Source organism: Canis lupus, chromosome 13 (genome assembly GCF_003254725.2).
Source record: "Canis lupus dingo isolate Sandy chromosome 13, ASM325472v2, whole genome shotgun sequence".
Lineage (NCBI taxonomy): Eukaryota > Metazoa > Chordata > Mammalia > Carnivora > Canidae > Canis > Canis lupus.
In genome coordinates, this window is record NC_064255.1 from 36863820 (window position 1) to 36883811 (window position 19992).

Sequence of the window (19992 nt, forward strand, 5' to 3'; positions counted from 1 at the left end):
CAAGGAAACAGACCGAGCATAGTGCTTCCTACCTCCCTCCAGAAATCGCACTTAGGTGATGAGGAGAATGACCCCCCAAAAATAATCAAACAAAAAATGTAAAAGCTCACACTTCATATTCAGTGAAAGTAGGAAACAAATACCATTTGCAGGCCCCAAAACTCAGGTACAGGCTACAGAGAGCAGGTGAAACGGGGCAGGCCCCTCACAGGAGGAAGCATGGAGAGGTTCACGGGTGGTGAGGGGACCAGAGGCACGTCTTGGAGCACGTCAGCCGCGGCCCGTTCCCTAAGTGCTACAGGAGGACCTTGAACCACCGAGAGAGAGCTCAACAAGCAGGGCAGGTGTCAGGGGCCCCCAGAGAGGTCAGCTGGGCTGCAACAACAGCGAGCCACCTGCGGGACAGCTGTACCTCTCACCAAGGCAGGGCAGCTCTCTCTGCGGGGCAGCCGCTGCCTCTATGGCAGCAGTGGAGGGGGAGCCCCCGGAGGCTGCCCACTTCCAGGTCCCCACACCCCACGTCTCTGAGAACTCTTACAAAGAGCAGAGCCAGGAAAAAACCAACTCGTTTCAAAACAAAAAATAAACTCTCAATAGCCAAAATAATGCTGAAAAAGAACACAGCTGGAGGTATCACACTGCCTGATTTTAAAACCTATTCAAAGCTACGACCATCAAGACATAAAGACGGACACACGGACCAGCGGCGCAGAACAGGGAGCCCAGATACAGACCCTACGTATATGGCCGAATGATTCTAACCAGGGTCCCAGGACCACTCAGCAGGGAAAGGGCGGTCTCTCCAACAAATGATGTGGGGACACTGGGCATCCACGTGCAGAAAAGCGAAGGTGGATGCTTATTACCTATCACCTTACAGAGAAGTAATGCAGAAAGAGATCAAAGACCTACATGTAGGAGCTAAAATTATAAAATTCTAAAGAGAAACATAGAGCAGGGGATCCCTGGGGGGCTCAGCGGTTTAGCATCTGCCTTTGGCCCAGGGCGTGATCCCGGAGTCCCAGGATCGAGTCCCGCTTCGGGCTTCCAGCATGGAGCCTGCTTCTCCCTCTGCCTGTGTCTCTGCCTCTCTCTTTCTATGTCTGTCATGAATAAATAAATAAATAAATCTTTAAGAAAAAAAAAAAAGAAACATAGAGCAGCAGCTTCATGGCACTGGCTGTGGTTGTTCAGGTCTGCCACCAAAAACACAGGCAAGAAAAGAAAAAGTATAAAAAAAAAAGAAAAAAGAAAAGAAAAGAAAAAATAGATGAGCTAGACGTCATCAAAATTAAAGACTGTTGGGACACCTGGGTGGCTCAGTGGTTGAGCATCTGCCTTTGGCTCAGGGAGTGACCCCGGGGTCCTGGGATCAAGTCCCACATTGAGTTCCTGCATGGGGCCTGCTTCTCCCTCTATTTGCATCTCTTATGAATAAATAAATAAAATCTTTCAAAAAAATCAGAGACTTTCATGAGTCAAACACACTCTCAACAGAGTGAAAAGACAACCCGTGGAATGGGAGCAAGTGTCTGCAAGGTATATCTGATAAGGAGCTAATATCGAGAATAGAAAGTTCCCGAGACTCAACAACGGAAAGAACACAGTGGGCAGTGCCCACACGTGGGCAGAGGACTCGAACACACACTGGCTCAGAGAAGATGCGCCAATGGCCGGCAGACACATGAGCACACGCTGCCCATCTCTCATCCTCAAGGAAGCGCGGACCCAACCACAACGCACCTCCTTGCACCCAGCAGGACGGCTCCTGCCAAAAACTCCCCAGAAAACAAGTATTGGCAAGGATATGGAGAAGCAGGAACCCTTGTGTGCTGCTGATGGGGATGCAAACTGGTGCGGCCACTGTGGACAACTCCGTGGAATTTCCTCGCCAAAAGTAAAAACGGCATTCCCATATGACCCAGCAACTCCGCTTTGCGCAAATACCCAAAGGAATAGAAGGAAGGGCCTGGAAGAGACGTCGGCACAACCACATTCAGAGCAGCGACAGTGACCGGGGCCAGCAGGTGGAAGAGACTCCAGCATGTATGGACAGCTGGATGGACAAGTGAAATGTGGTCCGTCCACGCTGGGATATCGTTCGGCCTGGGCAGGACGGACATTCTGATGCCCGCTACCGCACGGATGAACCGTGAGGACGTTACGCTAAATGAGAACAGCCAGACAGAAGGACCAGCACCCCAGCACCGTATGATTTCACTCCTGCAAGGTCCCTGGAGGCATGAGAGTCTGCGACAGAAGCAGATGGTGGGGTCGGGCCCGGGAGCTGGCGAGCAATGAGGCCAGAGCGTCAGCTTGGGAAGATGGGAAAGTTCTGAAGAAGGATGGTGGTGATGCTGGCCTGACAACATAAACATGCTTAATGCCACAGAATTACACACTTAAAAATGGTTATGCTGGGGCGTCAGGACTGCTCCGTCAGTCAAACACCCAGCTCTGGGTTTCAGCTCAGGTCATGATCTCAGGGTCACGGGATCGAGCCCCGCGTCAGGCTCCTCGCTCGGCGTGGAATCTGCTTCAGAGTCTCTCCCCTTCCCTCTCCTGCCGCTTCTGCTCCCCGCCCTGCTCAAGACATGAAGGCACACACGGGCACACGCTCTCTCAAGTAAGTAGAATCCTTTTTAAAAAATGATTACAATGGTAAACCTCATGTTATGTGTAGTTTACTACAATTAAAAAATAAAAGATTTTAAGTTTCTGAAAAAGGACAGAGAGAGAAGACTGGCTCAGCATGGACACAGGGACACGGGGGCGAGGGGGTGAGGGACACAGAAGGGAGCAGTGGCACCCGCCGAGAGGTGAGGGGCACCCACGCCCCATGGGGCCCGGCGAAAGCAGTGTGCCCGACGCTCCAAAGTAACAAGCAGTCATCCCCACATAGGAAGTCCTCGAGGCAGAGTTGCGAGAACCCAGAAAGAGAGAACCTTGAGCCAGCAGGATTCCAAAATCACAAAGGACAGAAATGAGAAATGACAGCTGGAGGTGAAGAGAAAGACGGGAAAGCACTGGCAGAGCGGAGCAAACCTGCAGGCCTGGGGCTCTGAGGTCCAGTCGGGACACAGGCAGCAGCGGTGTCTGTGGCCGACAGGGGACAGAGCAACGTGATGGAACGTGATGGAAAGGGCCCGGAGCGATTCGCACCCTTCCCTGCAGGTGAGACAAACGTGGGACTGGACTGACGGGATGCAGATAACATGCCTGAGTCTGGAGAAGCAACTGGACTGGTGAACACAGGAGGGAGTAGGGAGGCGAAGAGGGGGCAGGAGGGAGGGGAGGAGGGGAGCAGAATGGAGGGGAGGGGGGCAGGGAAGCAGGGGAAGAGGGAAGGGGAGGGGAGAAGAGGAGGGGGAGCAGGGAAATGGGGGGAGGGGAGGAGGGAGGGAGAGGGGAGCAGGGGAGGGGGAAGCAAGGAAATGGGGGAGGGGAAGAGGGGCAAGGGGGGCAGCAAGCAGGGGAGGAGGGAAGGGGGAGGGGAGCAGAACGGAGGGGAGGGGGGCAAGGAAGTAGGGGAGGAGGGAAAAGGGGAGGAGGGGAGAAGAGGAGGGGGAGCAGTGGGGAGGAGGGGAGCAGGGAAGCAGGGAGCGGGAGGGGGGAGCAGGAGAGAAGGGGAGAGGGGAGCAGGGAAGCAGAGGAGGAGGGGAGAGGGGAGGAGGGGGGGAGGGGAGAGGAGGAGGGAGACGGAACAAGCAGCCAGAGGCCTGCCCAGTAACAACTGCGGGTCAGAGCCTGCAATGTATGGCTGCCATCTCCGTGACAAAATACAAGCGGGGGGAGCACGAGGTGGCCAGGAGACAGGGCTGGCCGCGCTGAGGGCCGCCGAGGGCCACGGCGCAGCGGAGCAGCTGACCCCGACTCGCAGGCTTCCCGGCCGAGCTCTGGGTCCTCACACACAGCCCCACGCCTCACAGCCTCCCCACCCTTGGAATCTCTCTCACTTCTGCTGGAGAAAGTGCTCGCTTTGAAGGGCCCCAACAATCACTCTGGGCCCCCCCACATAACCCAAGGTGAAACCTTTCAGGGACCAACAGCCCTAGTGACACCTGCGAGCTCCCTTTCCGCCAAGCACCAGAACGCACGCACGGGTGTCAGGGCTCAGAGGCTCTCCGCGGCCGGGGCAGGGGGAGGTGCTGCGCCCGGCACAGGAGTGGTCGCCACGGACCCCGAGTGCTGAGGCCATTACGTGAGGCAGCCTTAGAGAGGTTAACACTGAAGACAGAGGCAGACTCTCCTAGATATCAGAATGATAAAAAAAAATTTTTAATGAAAAAGAAAACATGCCAGATAGTAAAAGATGTCAAAGACACAACACACAAAACATGACAGGACTAAAATCAAATGCATCTGACCCGCCCACTCTTGTAAATCACTTTACCTTCTCTAGTGAGATTTTAAAAATAAAAAGATTCTCAGATTGGATCACAAAGCGAAATCCAACTTCGTGTGGCACATCAGACACACATCTGAGGTCATTCCAAAGGGTCAGGCATAAAAGGATGGGAAAGGCCGCCAAGCAAATGCCAACGAGAGAAAGCACCCCTCGTCATGACCCTACAGCAGACAGCGTAGGAAGGAGACAAAGGAGGGCGCTTCGTGATACCAACAGGTGCAATTCCGAAAAAAAAAAAAATAGTTTTGAACAGCTACGCATCAGGTCCCACGGCCACCAACGTTCACGGGAGGACACAAGGAGAAACACGGAAACGTACCCATGGCAGAGCACGCAGACAGGAAGTAGGGGCACGTGTGACCCAAACGACACGACTGATGGAATCACACGTCAACCCCCATACCTCCAAGGTGGAACACAGATCTTCTTTTCCGGCACCTGTGAGGCAGTGATGAAAACTGGCTCCACGTTAGGGCCACAGGGAAAACCACATAAAACCCGGGAAGCCCAAGAGAGAACAGTCCATTTTCTCTGATCAAAATGCAACTGGGACGACCAGAGTAACAAAACTAATAAATCCAAAGACACTTCACTTGGAAATTTTAAAACTTGCTCCTAAAGCATCCTTAGACCAAAAACGAAAATACAAACCAAAACTACAGAACTTCCAGACAGCAATGTTGTAGAAAACATATCCACTCGGAATGTACGAAAAAGCTCTTAAATATGAAACACTTTTTGGAAAAGAACATGAACAAACGAATCAAGCACACAAATCATACACCTAGGAAAAAGGATGAACTAAGAGAAAGCAAAAGGTCAACTATAAGCAAAAGTGATGAGTTGGGGATCCCTGGGTGCCTCAGTGGTTTAGGGCCTGCCTTTGGTCCAGGGCGTGACCCCGGGGTCCTGGGATCGAGTCCCACATCAGGCTCCCTACCTGGAGCCTGCTTCTCCCTCTGCCTGTGTCTCTGCCTCTCTCTAGCTGTGTCTTTTCTGAATAAATACATAAAATCTTTAAAAAAAAAAAAAAAAAGTGATGAGTTAAAAACCAGAAAGACAGGGATGCCTGGGTGGCCCAGTCAGGAAAGCAGCTGCCTTGGGCCCAGGTCATGATCCTGGGGTCCTGGGATAGAGCCCCTGGTCCCGCTGCCCTCTCAGCAGGAAGTCGGCTTCTCCCTCTCCCTCTGCCCCTCCCCCCACTCACCCACACTCATCCATGCCTTCTCAAGTAAATGCATAAAATCTTTTTTTAAAAAAAGCAGAAAAACAGGAAAATGAATTTTAAAAATACATCCAAAGGTTAGCTCTTTGAAGACAAATACAAGCAATAAGATAACAACTAGAGTTGACCCTTGACCAACACAGGTTGAACTTCACAGATCCACTTATACACAGATTTTTACAGTAAAGCCCTAGAGATATATATTCTCTTCCTTGTGTCTTTTTTTTTTTTTTAAGATTTTATTTATTTATTCCTGAGAGACTCAGAAAGAGAGAGAGAGAGAGAGAGAGAGAGAGGCAGAGGCCCAGGCAGAGAGAGAAGCAGGCTCCATGCAGGGAGCCCGACATGGGACTCGATCCCGGGACCCTGGGATCATGCCCTGAGCTAAACTGCTGGGCCACCCAGGAATCCCCAGGACAGATGAATCCCTAGAACAAAAGGCTAGAACATGCGAACAGGTACCGAGTAAAAGGATGTGCTCTTGGCACGAACCTTGACTATTCTGATTGCTGTAAATTTGGCTTAAGTTCTTTTTTTTTTTTTTTAAGATTTTATTTATTTATTCCTGAGAGACCCAGAGAGAGAGACGCAGAGACACAGGCAGAGGGAGAAACAGGCTCCATGCAGGGAGCCCGACGTGGGACCCGATCCCAGGTCCCCAGGATCACACCCTGGCCGAAGGCAGCACTAAACCGCTGAGCCACCCGGGCTGCCCACCTTGTGTCTTTCTTAATAACATCTACTTTTCTCTAGGTTACTTTATTGTAAGGGTACGGCATACGATACAAACGTACAAAACACACTATCTTGCATGTTTTCAGTTGGGGTTCCCGTCAACAGGAGGCCGTTATTACAAGTTTCCGGGGAGGCTCAGGCTACAAACATGTTCAACGGTGCCGGGTGTCAGCGCCCCAGGCCCCACTTTGTTCCGGGGTCAGCTGGAATAGTCAACCCAGCGGAGCAGCAAGGGGGCAGATAAGAAACTAACCACAGAAACCAAGGAAATTAGAAGATCCTAAGAGATGGCTTTACCCAAGTCTATGTGAATAAATCTGACAACCTGGATGACGCCAATATTTTTCTAGGGAAATATAATTTATAAAACTGACCCAAAAGAGAAAATGTAAAAATGTAAAATGTCTTTTCCTCAAAACAAAAACAAAGCAAACTAACATAAAAGCACCAGGCCCCAGAGTTCCCCCAGAGGAACTCTACCAGCCTTTTAGAGATCAGGAATTCAGAGGGCCCGGGTGGCTCAGGGCTGAGTGCCTGCCTTCAGCCCAGGGCATGACCCCAGGGTCCTGGGATTGAGTCCCACATGGGGCTCCCTGCATGGAGCCTGCTTCTCCCTCTGCCTGTGTCTCGGCCTCTCTCTCTCTCTCTCTCTCTGTGTCTCTCATGAATAAATAAATAAAATCTTTAAAAAAAATAATAAAGACCAGGAATGCAGTGCTGTGAAACTGTTCTTTTGTAAAAGCAACCAGTGCAAAGAACGTCAAAACTGAGTAGAGAAAGACATGGCTGAATTTCTGCAAATAAAGGGGGAAAATGGTTCTTGGAACATAGAAGATTTCTAAGTTACTTCTATGAAGCAAGTGTAGCCCTGATCTCAAACCCTGGAAAAGGTGAAAAGGTACACACACACCAGAAAAAAATTACAGCTCAACCTCACTCGTAAAGAGCAAAACACAGGCGCTAAATTAAACAAGAGCAACAGGGTGCCGGCGGGGTGGGCTCCATCGGTAAAGCATCTGCCCTCAACTCAGGTCATGATCCCAGTGGGATCAAGTCCTGTGTTGGGCTCCCTGCTCAACCAGGAGCCTGCCTCTCCCTCTCCCTCCACCTGCACCCCTGCCCATGCATGGGCACTTGGTGTCTCTCTCTCTCTCTCTCTCTAAAATAAAAATATTTTTTAAAAATTAAAATAAAAAACATGAGCTACAAGTGTCCGGCAGCCCCTTACAAGAATTCCACATCAGACCACATGAAGTACATTCAAGGAATCCAAAAATACCTCACCATCAGCAACTCCATCAGTAGAAGGCCTCATATTTGTGTATCCAAGAGAAGTCCTAGGATCATCCCACAGATGATTTTTTTTTTTTTAGTAGGATCCACACCCAGCATGGATCCCAACACGGGGCTCGAACTCACAACCCTGAGATCAAGACATGAGCTGTCATCAGGAGTCAGACGATTAACCTACTGAGTCACCCCTCACAGAAGATTTTTTAAAAGGGAACTAATTGCAGCAGTGATTTTTGCTTTAAAAAAATAGAACACTCAACAAGAGGAAGGACAGGTTCTTGCGGGCACATGAAATATATGTATCCCGGCCCAAAAGGCGCACCTGCTTGATGAGAAAACAGCAAGAGCAGCACCCAACAGGCGCCCACTGCAACCACGGTGAGTCACCGCTCCACGGAGGGAACCAGCCCACACAACTGCGTAAGACGCAGAACCTGGAGTATAAAACCTGGAAGGGGAAGGTTCAGTGTCACTGCTGGCTACCACGGGAGTTCTGGGGAGCCCACAAGAACCAACCGAACAAGGCAACTCAGTAAGGCAGAGGGGGACAGAGTGCTACACGGCAACCAGCAGTTTCGGCACACGCTCACGAGACAGAGGACAGGCAAGACCCCTCACAGGAACACTCGGAAAGCCAAAACTTCCCAGCAACAAAGAAAGTGTGGCAATACTGGAGAAGAACGCAAAAGGGACCAAAACGAGTGGGAAGATGAACCCTGGCTTGAACAGAAGTCTCGGATCACAGAGATGTCGCCTCTCCCCTGTCAAGGGACAGCTTTCACACAATTGCAACCCAAAACCAATCCGGTCTGGGGGTTCTGAGTATGTGTATATGTATTTGGTGGAAGAACTGGGTAAAGAATAGACTAGCTAATTCAAAGTCCATAGGTAAGATAAACAATCTAGAATAGTCCCCCCCAAATTACGACAAAACAAGCAATAAGTTCTTTGAGATGTTTTAGTAAAAACATCATCTAAGGGGTTAATAATTAAAATAGTGGCTACAACTGCTCAGAGGCGATGGGAACAGCTTATAGAGAACAAATATAGTCAGTCTCAAGAAAGAACAAAATAGTTGGAGGCATCACACATCTTGACTTCAAAATATAGCATAAAACTACCATAATTAAAACCATACGCTACTGGAGTGAAGACTGACATACAGACCAACACAACAGAACAGAGATCCCAGGAGTAAACCCGCACATAGACGGTCAACTCATCTTCAACGGGGGTGCCACAAACACATAGGGGGAGAGGACAGCCTCTTCAGCAAATGGTGCTGGGACAACCGAAGATGCACATGGAAATAATGAAATTGGAGCCAATCTTACACCGTGCACAAGATCAACTCAAAATAAAATACCCAAATGTTTGCAAGACCCAAACTGTAAAACTCCTAGAAGAAAACCTCAGGGAGAAGACTCTGACGTTGGCCTTGGCAATGACTTTATGCAGCACAAGACAACAAAAACGACATCAAACCAAAAGCCTTTTGCAAAGCCAAGGAAACAATCGCCAGAGCGAAAGGCTCGTAAGGAACGGGAGGAAATGTGTGCAAACCACAGATGTGGTAAGGGATCTACCTCCAAAACATAAAAGGAACTGCTACAATGGTAAATAATAATAATATAATACAATTATAAAAAAGGCTGAGGACTCGAACAGACATTTCTCCAAGAGACAAATGGTCCACAAGTATATGGGGAAAATGTTCAACATCACTAATCATCGGGGAAATGCAAACCAAAACCAATATGAGATACCGCCTCACATCTGTCTGCATGACAATTACAAAAAAAAAAAAAAAAAAAAAAAAAAAACCCAACAAGCATTGGAAAGGATGTGGAGAAATTGGAACCTTTGCATGCTGCTAATGCAAAATGGCACGGCCATTATGCAAAACAGTAAGGAAGTTCCTCAAAAAATTAAAAATAGAGCTACCATATGATCCAGCAACCCCACTTCTCAGTATTTATCCAAAAGAACTGAAATCAGGATCTCAAAGAGATCGTAGCATTCCTCTGCTCACTGCAGCATCAGTCACAAGAGCTACAACTGCTCCAGAAACAACCAAAGATCCAGAAACAACCTAAATGTCCATCAACGGGTGAATGGACAAAAACAACGTGGCACCTCCACGCCACGGAATATTATTCGGCCTCTAAAAGGAAGGAAATCCTGCAACTTGTGCCACAACATGGGTGAGCCTTGAGGGCATATGCTCAGTGAAATAAGCCAGTCACAGAAGGACACACACACTGCACGACCAGTGACGTGACTCATCTAAAATAGGGTCAAGAGTGGCATGGCGGCAGGGGCTGAGGGGAGGGGGACGCGGGGAGCTGCTCATCAGTGCGCATCAAGCTTCAGTCAAGCGACACGAACCAGGTCAAGACACGTGCTACACAACACTGCACCTCCAGTCGGCAACGCCATACCGTACACTTTGACTTAAGGCAGTAGAACTCATGCCGAGCGTTCTTATCATAAAAAAAAAAAATACATTTACAAAAATCTGAATACAGAAGGGAATGTACAACATGATTAAGCTAGAACTTAAAACGGGGGGGGGGGATTGATCATGTCGGCGCTTGGACAGGACTACTGGTAAAACACGGGGCAAGAGCCAGACCCCTACCTCACGCCACACATCACGGTAAGAGACGCGTGAGGGAAAGCTCTACAAGTACAGTAGTGAACAGCGGAAGACAACACGGGATCTTTTTTAACGTGAGGAAAAGCAACCCTTGTTCCCTGCAACTCAAGCTCCACAGCCAGGAGAGAAAGGTTGATGAATCCAACTACACAAGAGCTTCCACGTGGCAAAGCACAAACAATAACCAAAGCAGAAGGCAAATGACCTAATTCATCTGACACTCAAAGAGCTAATTTCCATGATCCGCAGGAAAAAGATCAACAACGCCGTCCGTAAAAAATGAACAAAGGAACAGAAAGTTCACAAAGAAAATACAAATGACACTTTGATATATAAAAAGATACCAAACTCACTCCTAATAAAGGGAATCCAGATGCGTCCCTATGGGAAGCGTGAGCTCCGCCGGCACGGGTGGGGGGGCGCCGGGCGCCTCAGCCCCCCCGGGGGGACCACCGCGCGCACCTCCGTAGGCAGGCACTTGGGCGCGTGTCTCCTCGGGCCAGCACCCGCGCTCACAGCACTCAACCTACGCACGCCGGACGCTTACACGGGTACGTGACACACGCTCCAGGCTGCTCGCTCTGTGACGGACCGAGACTGAAAGCCACCAACCTGCCATCAGCACAGGACCACCGGATGGATCCTGCACATCCCCACGTGACCTATTCCACGGCCGTCGAAGAGAAAAGGAGACGCTCTCTGTACCGATGCAGGAAGACTCCCAGGACATTTGACTGAGTGGGGGGCAAAATACAAACCAGGGCACACGCGTGTTATCACGTGACTTGCTCGAGACACAGGAAACCTATAAAAGTCTACAATTTGTGTCTGGCCAACACTGGTGTTCACACACACCTGGCACACACATGCATAAGACACCAACAGTGGCGTCACCTGTGGAGCTGGGGACGGGCCAGCTGGGGCGGGGGGGGGGGGGGCTGTCACTTCCAGCTGCACACTTCCCGTGTTTTTACCCTCAAACAACATGAACCCCTCAAAGCACTAGACCGCAAGGACACTGGGTAAGTTCCACCGTGGTCCGTCCACACCGCGGAACAAGGCTCAGGAATAAAGAGAAAGAAGCTATCGGTATGCGTGGCGACCCTGGGAAATCTCCAGGAGCCACGCCGAAGGACGAAGCCAGTGCCCAGACGTGACGTGCCACAGGGTTCCGTCCATGTGACATTCTAGAGATGACGTTACAGCAGGGGGACAGGCTAGCAGGCGCCAGGAGTTAAGGGGCAGGGGGCAGCAGGCCGGGGTGTGAGGGGTCCCCTGGGTGATGGAAACTACGGGGACTGCACCCCGGTCACGGGGAGGGTACACCGGGGCTCAGAATGATCTCTGACAGCGGCAGGGCAACATACCACCGTCACGGAATAAAAAACTGAATGGTACAAAACGACCCCAGGCGGTCCATCTCCACGCACAACGTCACTGAGCAGAGGCCACACTCAACCCAGTCCGCTTTCCCGAGCACCTGCCTCCTGGAACGTGAGCCCAGAAGGCAGGTGAGCCACCCGGGGCCCCGACCTCCCGGCACACGGGGGAATCCCAGGAGGAAGAGGGGGGCAGCCCAGGGATGAAGGGCGGCCCTCCAAAGGCCCACGGTTGCCTGGCCAGGCGGCCTGAGCATCGGCCTCCCTCGGGGAGCGGGGCGGCACTGCGCTCCGGCCCCTGGAGGGGCGCCCTGGGACGACTCCTGCCCGACGAGCTGTGAACAGAAGCGAGCCGGCTGCCCTCTGAGCCCCGCACTTGGTTCCCAGGACAAGACCCCAGGGTTCGTCCCCTCTGACACTCTCCCGACGTGGCCCTCCGCAGCCCAGGACTCCCGACGGCCCTGAGCAAGTCCGGCCGATCCCTGGAGGACACGAGTGGAGGTATGTTGCCCCAGGCTCCCGATACTTGGGGCACACCTGTTACGGCGGCAAGACCTAGCCTGGACCCCCAGGACCGCCACCCCGCCTGTGGCATCCGGGAGTACACCTGGCTGTCCAGCCTCAGCCCTGCCAACCTGCCCTCCCGCCCCACGGACTGAACCCCGCCGCTGCCGTGGGGCCTGCCCTGCGATGGCCTCCAACCCCTCCCGCGGGGCAGCAGAGGCGGGCAATGAGCCCCAACATACCGTCAGACCAGAGGACGCAGGGCCGCAGCCCACAGCGCAGGCCAGCTCCGGCCCAGCTCGCCAGTGTGTGAAACGACGGCTGTACCAGCGTCAGAACCACGCGGGGACGACACCTGGGCGGCAGTTCGTTAGGAGTCTGCCTTCAGCTCAGGCCATGATCCCAGGGTCCTGGGATCGAGCCCCAAGTCCAGCTCCCTGCTCAGCAGAGTCTGCTGCTCCCTCTCCCTCCGAGCCTCTTCCCTGCTTGTGCTCGCGCACGCGCTCAAATGAATGAATTTTTATTTTTATTTTTATTTTTTAAAACCCACGGCTGGTTATAGGATCCCTTCCTCAAATACAACACTCACGAGGCACAGGTGAAACACGACATCAGAGCTGTTCTGGGAAACGGAAGGGGTCCACATCGGTGACGAGAGCCCCATCCCGGTCCCCATGAGCAAGCTCAAGGCTGCTGCTCGGGCAGCTCCCCACGGTCCAGCCTCCCCGGCGCCCGGATTTCACGGCCGGCCACACCGGGTTCCACTCCCAGCTCTGCTGAGCTTGCTCCTGGCCCGGGAAGACACAGTCACCTCCCGCAGTCGGAGAGAAAGGACCGGCCCGCGGCCCTGCTCGGCTCAACGGCTCTAAGACCCCACGCGTGGAGCTCGAGGTGGCAGCGATGCCCCTCAGGGTCGAGGCAGCAACGCCCCTCAGGGTCGAGGCAGCACTCCCCACGTGCCACCCACCTGCCCGACGCTGGTCTGCTCGCAGCGGCCGGGCTACCCGGCTCTGGAAGCCCACCCAGCAGCCGTGAGTCTCCCAAGCAGTGGTCTCCTGCTCTTGCAGCACGCGAAACACCTGCTCACGGCTGGCCCACCCACATTTTCAGCCCCTCGCAGCTCCCTACCAGCACTGCGGCTGCCTAACAGCTCCTTCCAACTGCGAGGTCCCGCTTACACACTGTTAACTGTGCACCCACCACGTGCGCTTCCCATCCTGGGGCCATGGAGACAGGAGAGACACAGGAGAGACACTGCGGGGCAGTGTGCAGGGCGCCCAACACCGACGCAGCGAGGAACCAGCCAGGCAGCCCCCCTCTCCCCGTGCCCTGCCCTCCCCAAGGGCTCAAGCAAGCAGCAGAGGCAGGACAGGCAGGCTTCCAGAGGGCAGCGCTCGGCCGAGCTCCAACACCTGGAGGAGGTCACCGGGTGAGGCTGGCACCTGCCATCGCCCGCACACAGGCAGACACCCGACGGCGGGCTCGGCAGACCACAGGCTGGAAAGGTGAGCAGGTCACAGGCCAGGAGCCGCCAAAGCCAAGGGAGGGGAGGCGCCCCAGGCTTCTCAGCAGAAGAGGGCCACGCCCGTGCCACAAGCACCAGGAAGAGCCACGACCCTGAGGGGGAACAGAGAAGGGGGGTCGGGGGCTGCAGACCAGCCCCACCCTGCAACCCAAGATTTTCTAGACCCCTGTCTCCACCACAGCCCTAACTGCCCCCCTCACCCCTACCCCCAGCACACTCATTAGCACCTTCCCTGTGGGAGACGGGGATGAGGGCGGGGTCAGACCTCATTAGCGGCCTCGAAGAGCCTGCGGGGAGCAGCAGCCAGCCCAGGAAGGAGGCCCCGGCTGTGTGATGCTAATGCAGGGGAAGACCCGTGCTGGGCCACCTGCTTAGACACGGCCCCTTTCCAAATACGTGGCTGGAATGAATCAGGATCTCAGTGGAGGGCGGCCAGAGGCCAGAGGTCGCTGGGTCCGGAGGGAGGTTTGCACCCCTGCCTCCTCCCGGCTGGCTCTGCCCAGGCCCCTGGTGCCCCCCCCACTGGCCCTTCACTCCCCCCATCTGTCCCAGCTGCCAGCCCACCCTCCTCCTTCACCACCACCCCGCGCCCCCAAACACCAGGTCCAGTCTGCACCCCTCGGCCCACACCCAGGGTCTGGCTGGGGAGACAGGAGGACAGACGTGAACACGCGGACGAGAGTGGCACCAGGCCCTGAAGCCCTGAGAACGCTGATTCCTGCCACACGGCGAGCTCATTCTAGCCCCTTCCGTCCAGCGCTCCCTGGCCTCCAGGTTCCGTGGGCGGTCCTGCACTTTGATACCCTGAGTCCCAAGTCCCCAAAGCTCTCAGAGCCCCGCTCTCCTTTGGAATGAGCTAGACAGCAGCTCAATTCGGGGGAGAGGCCCAGGACGGAGTCTTTCTCCGCGCAACCACAGCAACGTTAACACTGTCCTCTAACCACAGGGCCTCCGCCAGGACCGAAGCGCCTCCCTCTGGGTCGGCCCCCCTCGGAACAGCAGGGCAGGAATGTGGGACAGGGGGGCCAGCTCAGGGGTGGGCGGGCCCTGCAGCCAGCAGGCTGGGTTCAAATCCTGATGGGTCGCTTACGGGCCTGTGCCTCTGGATGAGCCACCCGCCCCGGGGAGTGTGATGTGAGGACGTTAGGAACGCGGCAGCAGCCGGGCACACAGCAGCGCTCCCTGCTGCGGTGACAATGGCCAGTTGTCCAGAGTTCCCACCACTCCTACTCCATAGCAGCCTGCACCACACCCTGGTCGGCAGGCAGAGCAAATCCTCCAAAGCAGGGGCCAGCCCGAAGGTCACACGAAAGGGGGCCCTGCTGCCTCTCGGGCACCCTCTGACCCCAGAGCCCTCCCCGCGCCCTCCGATACCCCTCCCCTGGCTTCAGTGTCCGCCCCTCCGAGGGCCCGGTGCCCCCGCCCAGTGGCTGCAGGACCAGACGGGCAGGCTGGGGACGTGCTAATGAGCGCCATCACTCAGGATGCCACAGGGGAGACGCTGCATGGCCACGTCTGCAGGACGCCACTGTTCCCACAAAAGGATGCCAACGCCCCCGTCCCCCTCTCGGGGGAAATCAGAGGCAGAAAATAAGACCATTTCCATCGATCCAGTTAAAGACAATAAAAAGGTTTGCTGGGCCAGAGCTCCAGGCTGGGTGCTCGTGGGGTCATCCTGACTACCTGGCTCCGCCCTCCCGCGTCCACCTCAGGCAGGGTGCTCTCTCCCCCAAAGCGGGAGCATCCTGCCACCCCAGTCCTTGGAAAGCCCCAGGTGTCCCCAGCCAGCACTCGCTCTGCTGTGGGGACTCGCGGCACTGCTGCCACCACGGACCCAGCCACACGATACTGCGCCAAAGGGCCAAGAGGTCCAGACCCCAGGGACCCGGGCAGGGCGCAGGCCTCTCACTGCCCGAGGCAGCCTCCCCCACAGGCCCTGGCCCCCACCTCCCTAGTCCTCCCCCAGTGACCCTCAGCATGGCTCCCCACACCCCGGGCCATCAGCCTCCCAGGCCCTCCCAGCCGGGCCCCAGTCACACTGACCCGGGGGGACCCCTGCAACTGCTGGGCCGTCCCTCAGGTCCCCCCATCTGGAACCCCTCCTTTCCACTCCATATTACCCCCCTGCCACAGCTGATGCACAGTTTTCAAGATTCAGCTCAGCCCTCTCACCAGCACCCAGGACCCCTTCCCATATACGCACCCACACCCTCCCTTCCCACCCACAGTGGGAGCCCCTCCCTACCCCCCTGCTGACCACTCACTGTGACCTCAGTCCTGCGCACACGGGAGCCTCCCTGATGACTCGGGGAACACACTCGGGGCAGCCCCCCGTGCTCACCGCCCATCCTGACCTCTGTGCAAGGCCTGCCCTTTGAGAATCCTTCAGGGCGCTGCACACCTCACGTGGCAGCCGTGAGCACAGCCCGCGGCGGGGCGTGCAAGGATCCTGTGCACCTGGCCCCTGGCCCAGCACAGCGTCCCTGCGTACACGGACCCAGGCAGCCCACGAACCAGCCCAAGTCCTACTGGGGCCCCCTCTAGCCCACACAGAACCCAAAGACAGGGCAGGGCTCCATCTGGTGTGGTCTAAAGCCAAGTGTGCAGTCACCTTTACCCCACAGCCGTCCTACCCCTCACCAGGCTTCAGGCTGACGGGGACAATTCCACAGCTGCAGCGGGCATCTGAGGACTGGAGCGCAGAGAGCGCACTGAACCAAGGGCCCCCAGGAGGCATCCCCGGCCCTGTGGCCTCCGCCAGCTTGGGCACCTGCCAGGTACCAGGTCTGGCTCCCTGGCAAGTCCTGCCTTCTCCAGGAAGCAGCCCAGACAACTAGCTCCTTTCCTACAAGAGGTTCCCCTGGCGCTGACAGGCAGCGTGGTGCAGTAAGAACGCGCTTCAGGTCAGCTCCATCCAACCTCACTCCCTCGGCGCACAGCCACCTGCACTGCCTGGCTCCGGCCTGGGCCACAGACATGCGTTCAGACACGTGGCTCCCCGGGGCAGGGGGGCGGGTGGCAGTGCACAGTGGCCCTGCTCGGGTGCAGGAGGAGGCCCCTCTGAGCCCCACATTTGTCACCCAGAACCAGGAACCGTAATTCCCGTCACCCGCCTCACGCACCCAAAAGGGGTACAGGTGGTCAGGCAGGGCGCAGAGCACAGGCAAGAATCCATGCGACCAAGCAGAGGTGCGGCCGTGTGGGGGCCCCGGCTCCCGCTGTCTGTGTGCTCCTCTCCCTTTGGGCTCCCGTTCCCTTTAGGGCGGAACGTGGCACAGAGGCGCGGCCACCTGGGAGCCAGGCAGCGCAGGGGCGCCACGGCAGAGAACGCTGCATCCAGGAGGAGGCCCACCTCCGGAGCCCGAGTGAGTGTCAGACGGACACCACACAAACCAGATGCTAACGATCACCAGCTCTCCGCCCACCACAAACAGGAGCCAGAGCGACAAAATGCCCAAGTCTTGAAAGCAACCATGTGTCCAAGGCTGAACGGATAATCTCTCAGGACTTGGCAGTGAAGCGACTTGGGGACAAGCTCCCTCTTCTGCACCTGTCTCTTCACCTGTACCACAGGGGTGATGACAGGCCCTTGACCTGGGCTCCCTGTAAGGATGAGCTGAGCCCCTGGGCCTCACGGCTGAGAACCAGAGCCTGGCACCCAAAGTGCCATCTGAGTGCGGCAAGTATGATGAGCACCACCATCCCCAGGATGCCCACCCGCCGTGCTACCTGGCCCGGCTCAAATCCCACACCCTAGGAAGACCTCCTGCTCTGGGACCCCGAGGCACGCATCTAGCCCTTGCCATTAGTGGCTCAGGGCACACCTGGTCACAGTTGGAGTCTTCTCTCCCCAACTGGAAGGTAAATCCCACCTCCCAGCTTCGAGCTTCCCCACATCCTGAGCAAACCGCCTGCCCCAATGCGTCTCTCACCGTGTTCTCTTCGCTGTCTCACAGCGCCCACCTACTCCTTCATGGAAACCTGCTCTCTAGACTCTGGGCTGGGCACCCAAGGTACAGGGATGACCAAGACGGAGGGCCCTGCGCGGTCACGTGCGGGATGATCACAGAAGGCAAGCTAAGGCACGGGCGCTAGGGCCACAGGCATGTGGGTGAAACTCAAGCAGGGGAGGCAAGGGACAGGGACGGAGAGGTTCCAAAAGACACATCGGAACACAGGGCCATTACAACAAGAGGACCTAGCTGTTGTGCTGATGAAGAGAGACGTGGGACGTGCAAGAGACAAGGCCTCTGACACGACGGCGGCATGAAGCAAGTCGTGGAAGACGTGGCTGGAGGGACATGCAGGAGCCAGACCCGACCCTCACCCTGCAGGCAGCAGGCCGCTGGGGAAGGAGACTTAAGGATGCCTGCCTGCCTGCCCGGGAGCCTGGGAGCACCAGACCTCACCTGCACAGCAACTTGCCTGGATGCCGTCAGGGCAGCCAGGCCAACAGAGAACAGGTGCGGAGGTGGCCCAGCTGAAGCTCCACTGATTCCAGGAAGCCTCTTTGGATTTGTCCGCCTCCTACCGCCACCTGCAAGCACACTTTGGCTCCTGACCCTGTACTGCCCCGGGCAGGCATGTGCCGCAGCAGGTTTCTACCGGGGACCTGACGCAGGACAGGCTGGGTACCTCTGCACGGGCTGCATCAGCATCCTCACCCCAACTCTGTGTCCCTGGGGGGTACGCTGAAGACCACTCCCGGCGCCTGCCTCCCCGGGACCCCACACGCCACAGAGGTGCAGCGCCAGCCAGAGCCGGACGCAAAAGTGGGGCCAGAGAAGGCAGTCCCCACGATCGGCTGCAAGTGCCCGCAACAGGTGACCCCGGCCCCGGCCCCGGGGGAAGGGCTGGACGCGAGGGCGCAGGGGAGCCAGGGGAGCTGGGACGGCGGCGGACCCAGAACCGCCTGCGATGGGGCGGCGCTCCATACCTGACCACGCTGGACGGCGCACACGGAGCCGGGCCCGGGAGCAGGGGGCCGCGAGCCCCCCACGGGGCCGGGGCACGTAGGGTCACCTGCAAGCTCCGCGGCCGCTCAGCACGGGTGCAAACGCGGACGAGGCCAGAAGAGAGCGGACGCGGCGGCCTCGAGGGCGCAGGGCTCCCCGCCGCCCCGTGCACCCCACAAGTGGGACCCGAGGCCTCAGGGCGGAGCGCATGCGCCCTCAGGTGGGTCCCCCGCGCCCGCGTCCCGGGGGGCGGAGCCAGGGCACCCCCGGCCCGCCGCCCGCCCCGCCCCCAGACGGCGGCCACGCCCTCCGGAGGCCACGCCCCCTCCAGGCCCCGCCCCTCCCGGGTCGGCCCCACCCGCGGAGGTCCCCCCTCGCCGCGCCGCGCCCCGCGTGCCCCCAGCCCCGCCCCGCCCCCGGGCCGCGCGCCCTCCCGGCCGCGTCCACCTGTCCCCGCCGGCCCGGCCGCGCCGCCTCACCTGGGCCGGGGTGGCTGGCGGGCGCGCTCCGCGGGCTCCCGGCGGCAGGGGCGGCGCAGGGGGCGGAGCCGGGACCCAAACGTCACGTGACGCCCCTCCCGCCCCCGGGCTGACGCCGCGAGGTCGCCCCCCCGCCTCCGTCCCATCGGCCCCGGCGCCTCGCGCCAGCCAATGGCCACCCGAGCCGCGCCGCGCGCAGGACGACGTGCGCCCGAGGACTACAAGTCCCAGACAGCCCCGCGCGGACGACCCGAAGCGGCCGGGGACGGCGGCCGGCTGGGCCACAAAGTTTCCCAGAGTGGCGCTCCTGGCGGGCGTCGATCAAGGGCTGCCCCGGGGACCCCGGGGAGTGCGCCCCCCCCAGCCCCGAGAGATGACAGGCCCGCGGTCTCCCCTCGTGGAGCCGAGGCTGGCGGGGACGGGCATGTGGGAGGAGGTGACCACCAACGTGCCCTAGACACCGCGTGCCCGGGGCTTGGCGGGAGGTGCCGGGCGCGCTGGGAGCCCGGGAGCTCGTGCGCAGGGGTGAGCGCCGTGTGCATGAGACAGGCTGTGCACACGGGCCCTGGGCGGAGGTGCGCGCAGGACCAGCTCGCGTGAGCGCAGGACGAGGGCGTGGACGAGAGCAGGGGGCACCTGCGCGGGCAGGTGGGGAGCGCAGGGCACGGGCTGGCCAGTGTGCGTTTGCTCAGAGGAGCCTGTGCGGGGCTGGCCCAGGCTCTTGGCCTCGAGTACTGACCATGGCCTTGGGGCATGTGCCCCTTCCACAGAGAAGCCAGGATTTGGACAGGGCTTGGCCCGCTGCCCCCGGCCGCTGGGGTGCAAAGGAA

General features: G+C 57.3%; 1 protein-coding gene across 14 annotated transcripts in view; it reads right to left on the bottom strand.

Annotated features, from left to right (window-relative positions):
• Positions 1-19229, bottom strand: part of TSNARE1 (t-SNARE domain containing 1) — a 145972-nt gene extending 126743 nt beyond the window's left edge. For 4 of the 14 annotated variants that reach the window (XR_007401622.1, XR_007401621.1, XR_007401620.1 and 1 more), the window contains exon 1: positions 18665-18936. The gene's annotated coding sequence lies outside the window, so the exon portion shown is untranslated. Of the gene's footprint in view, positions 1-18664; positions 18937-19162 lie in introns of those variants that run through there. The other 10 variants (XM_049092791.1, XM_049092786.1, XM_049092788.1 and 7 more) reach the window with 6 other exon arrangements.
• Between the last annotated feature and the right edge of the window lie 763 nt (positions 19230-19992).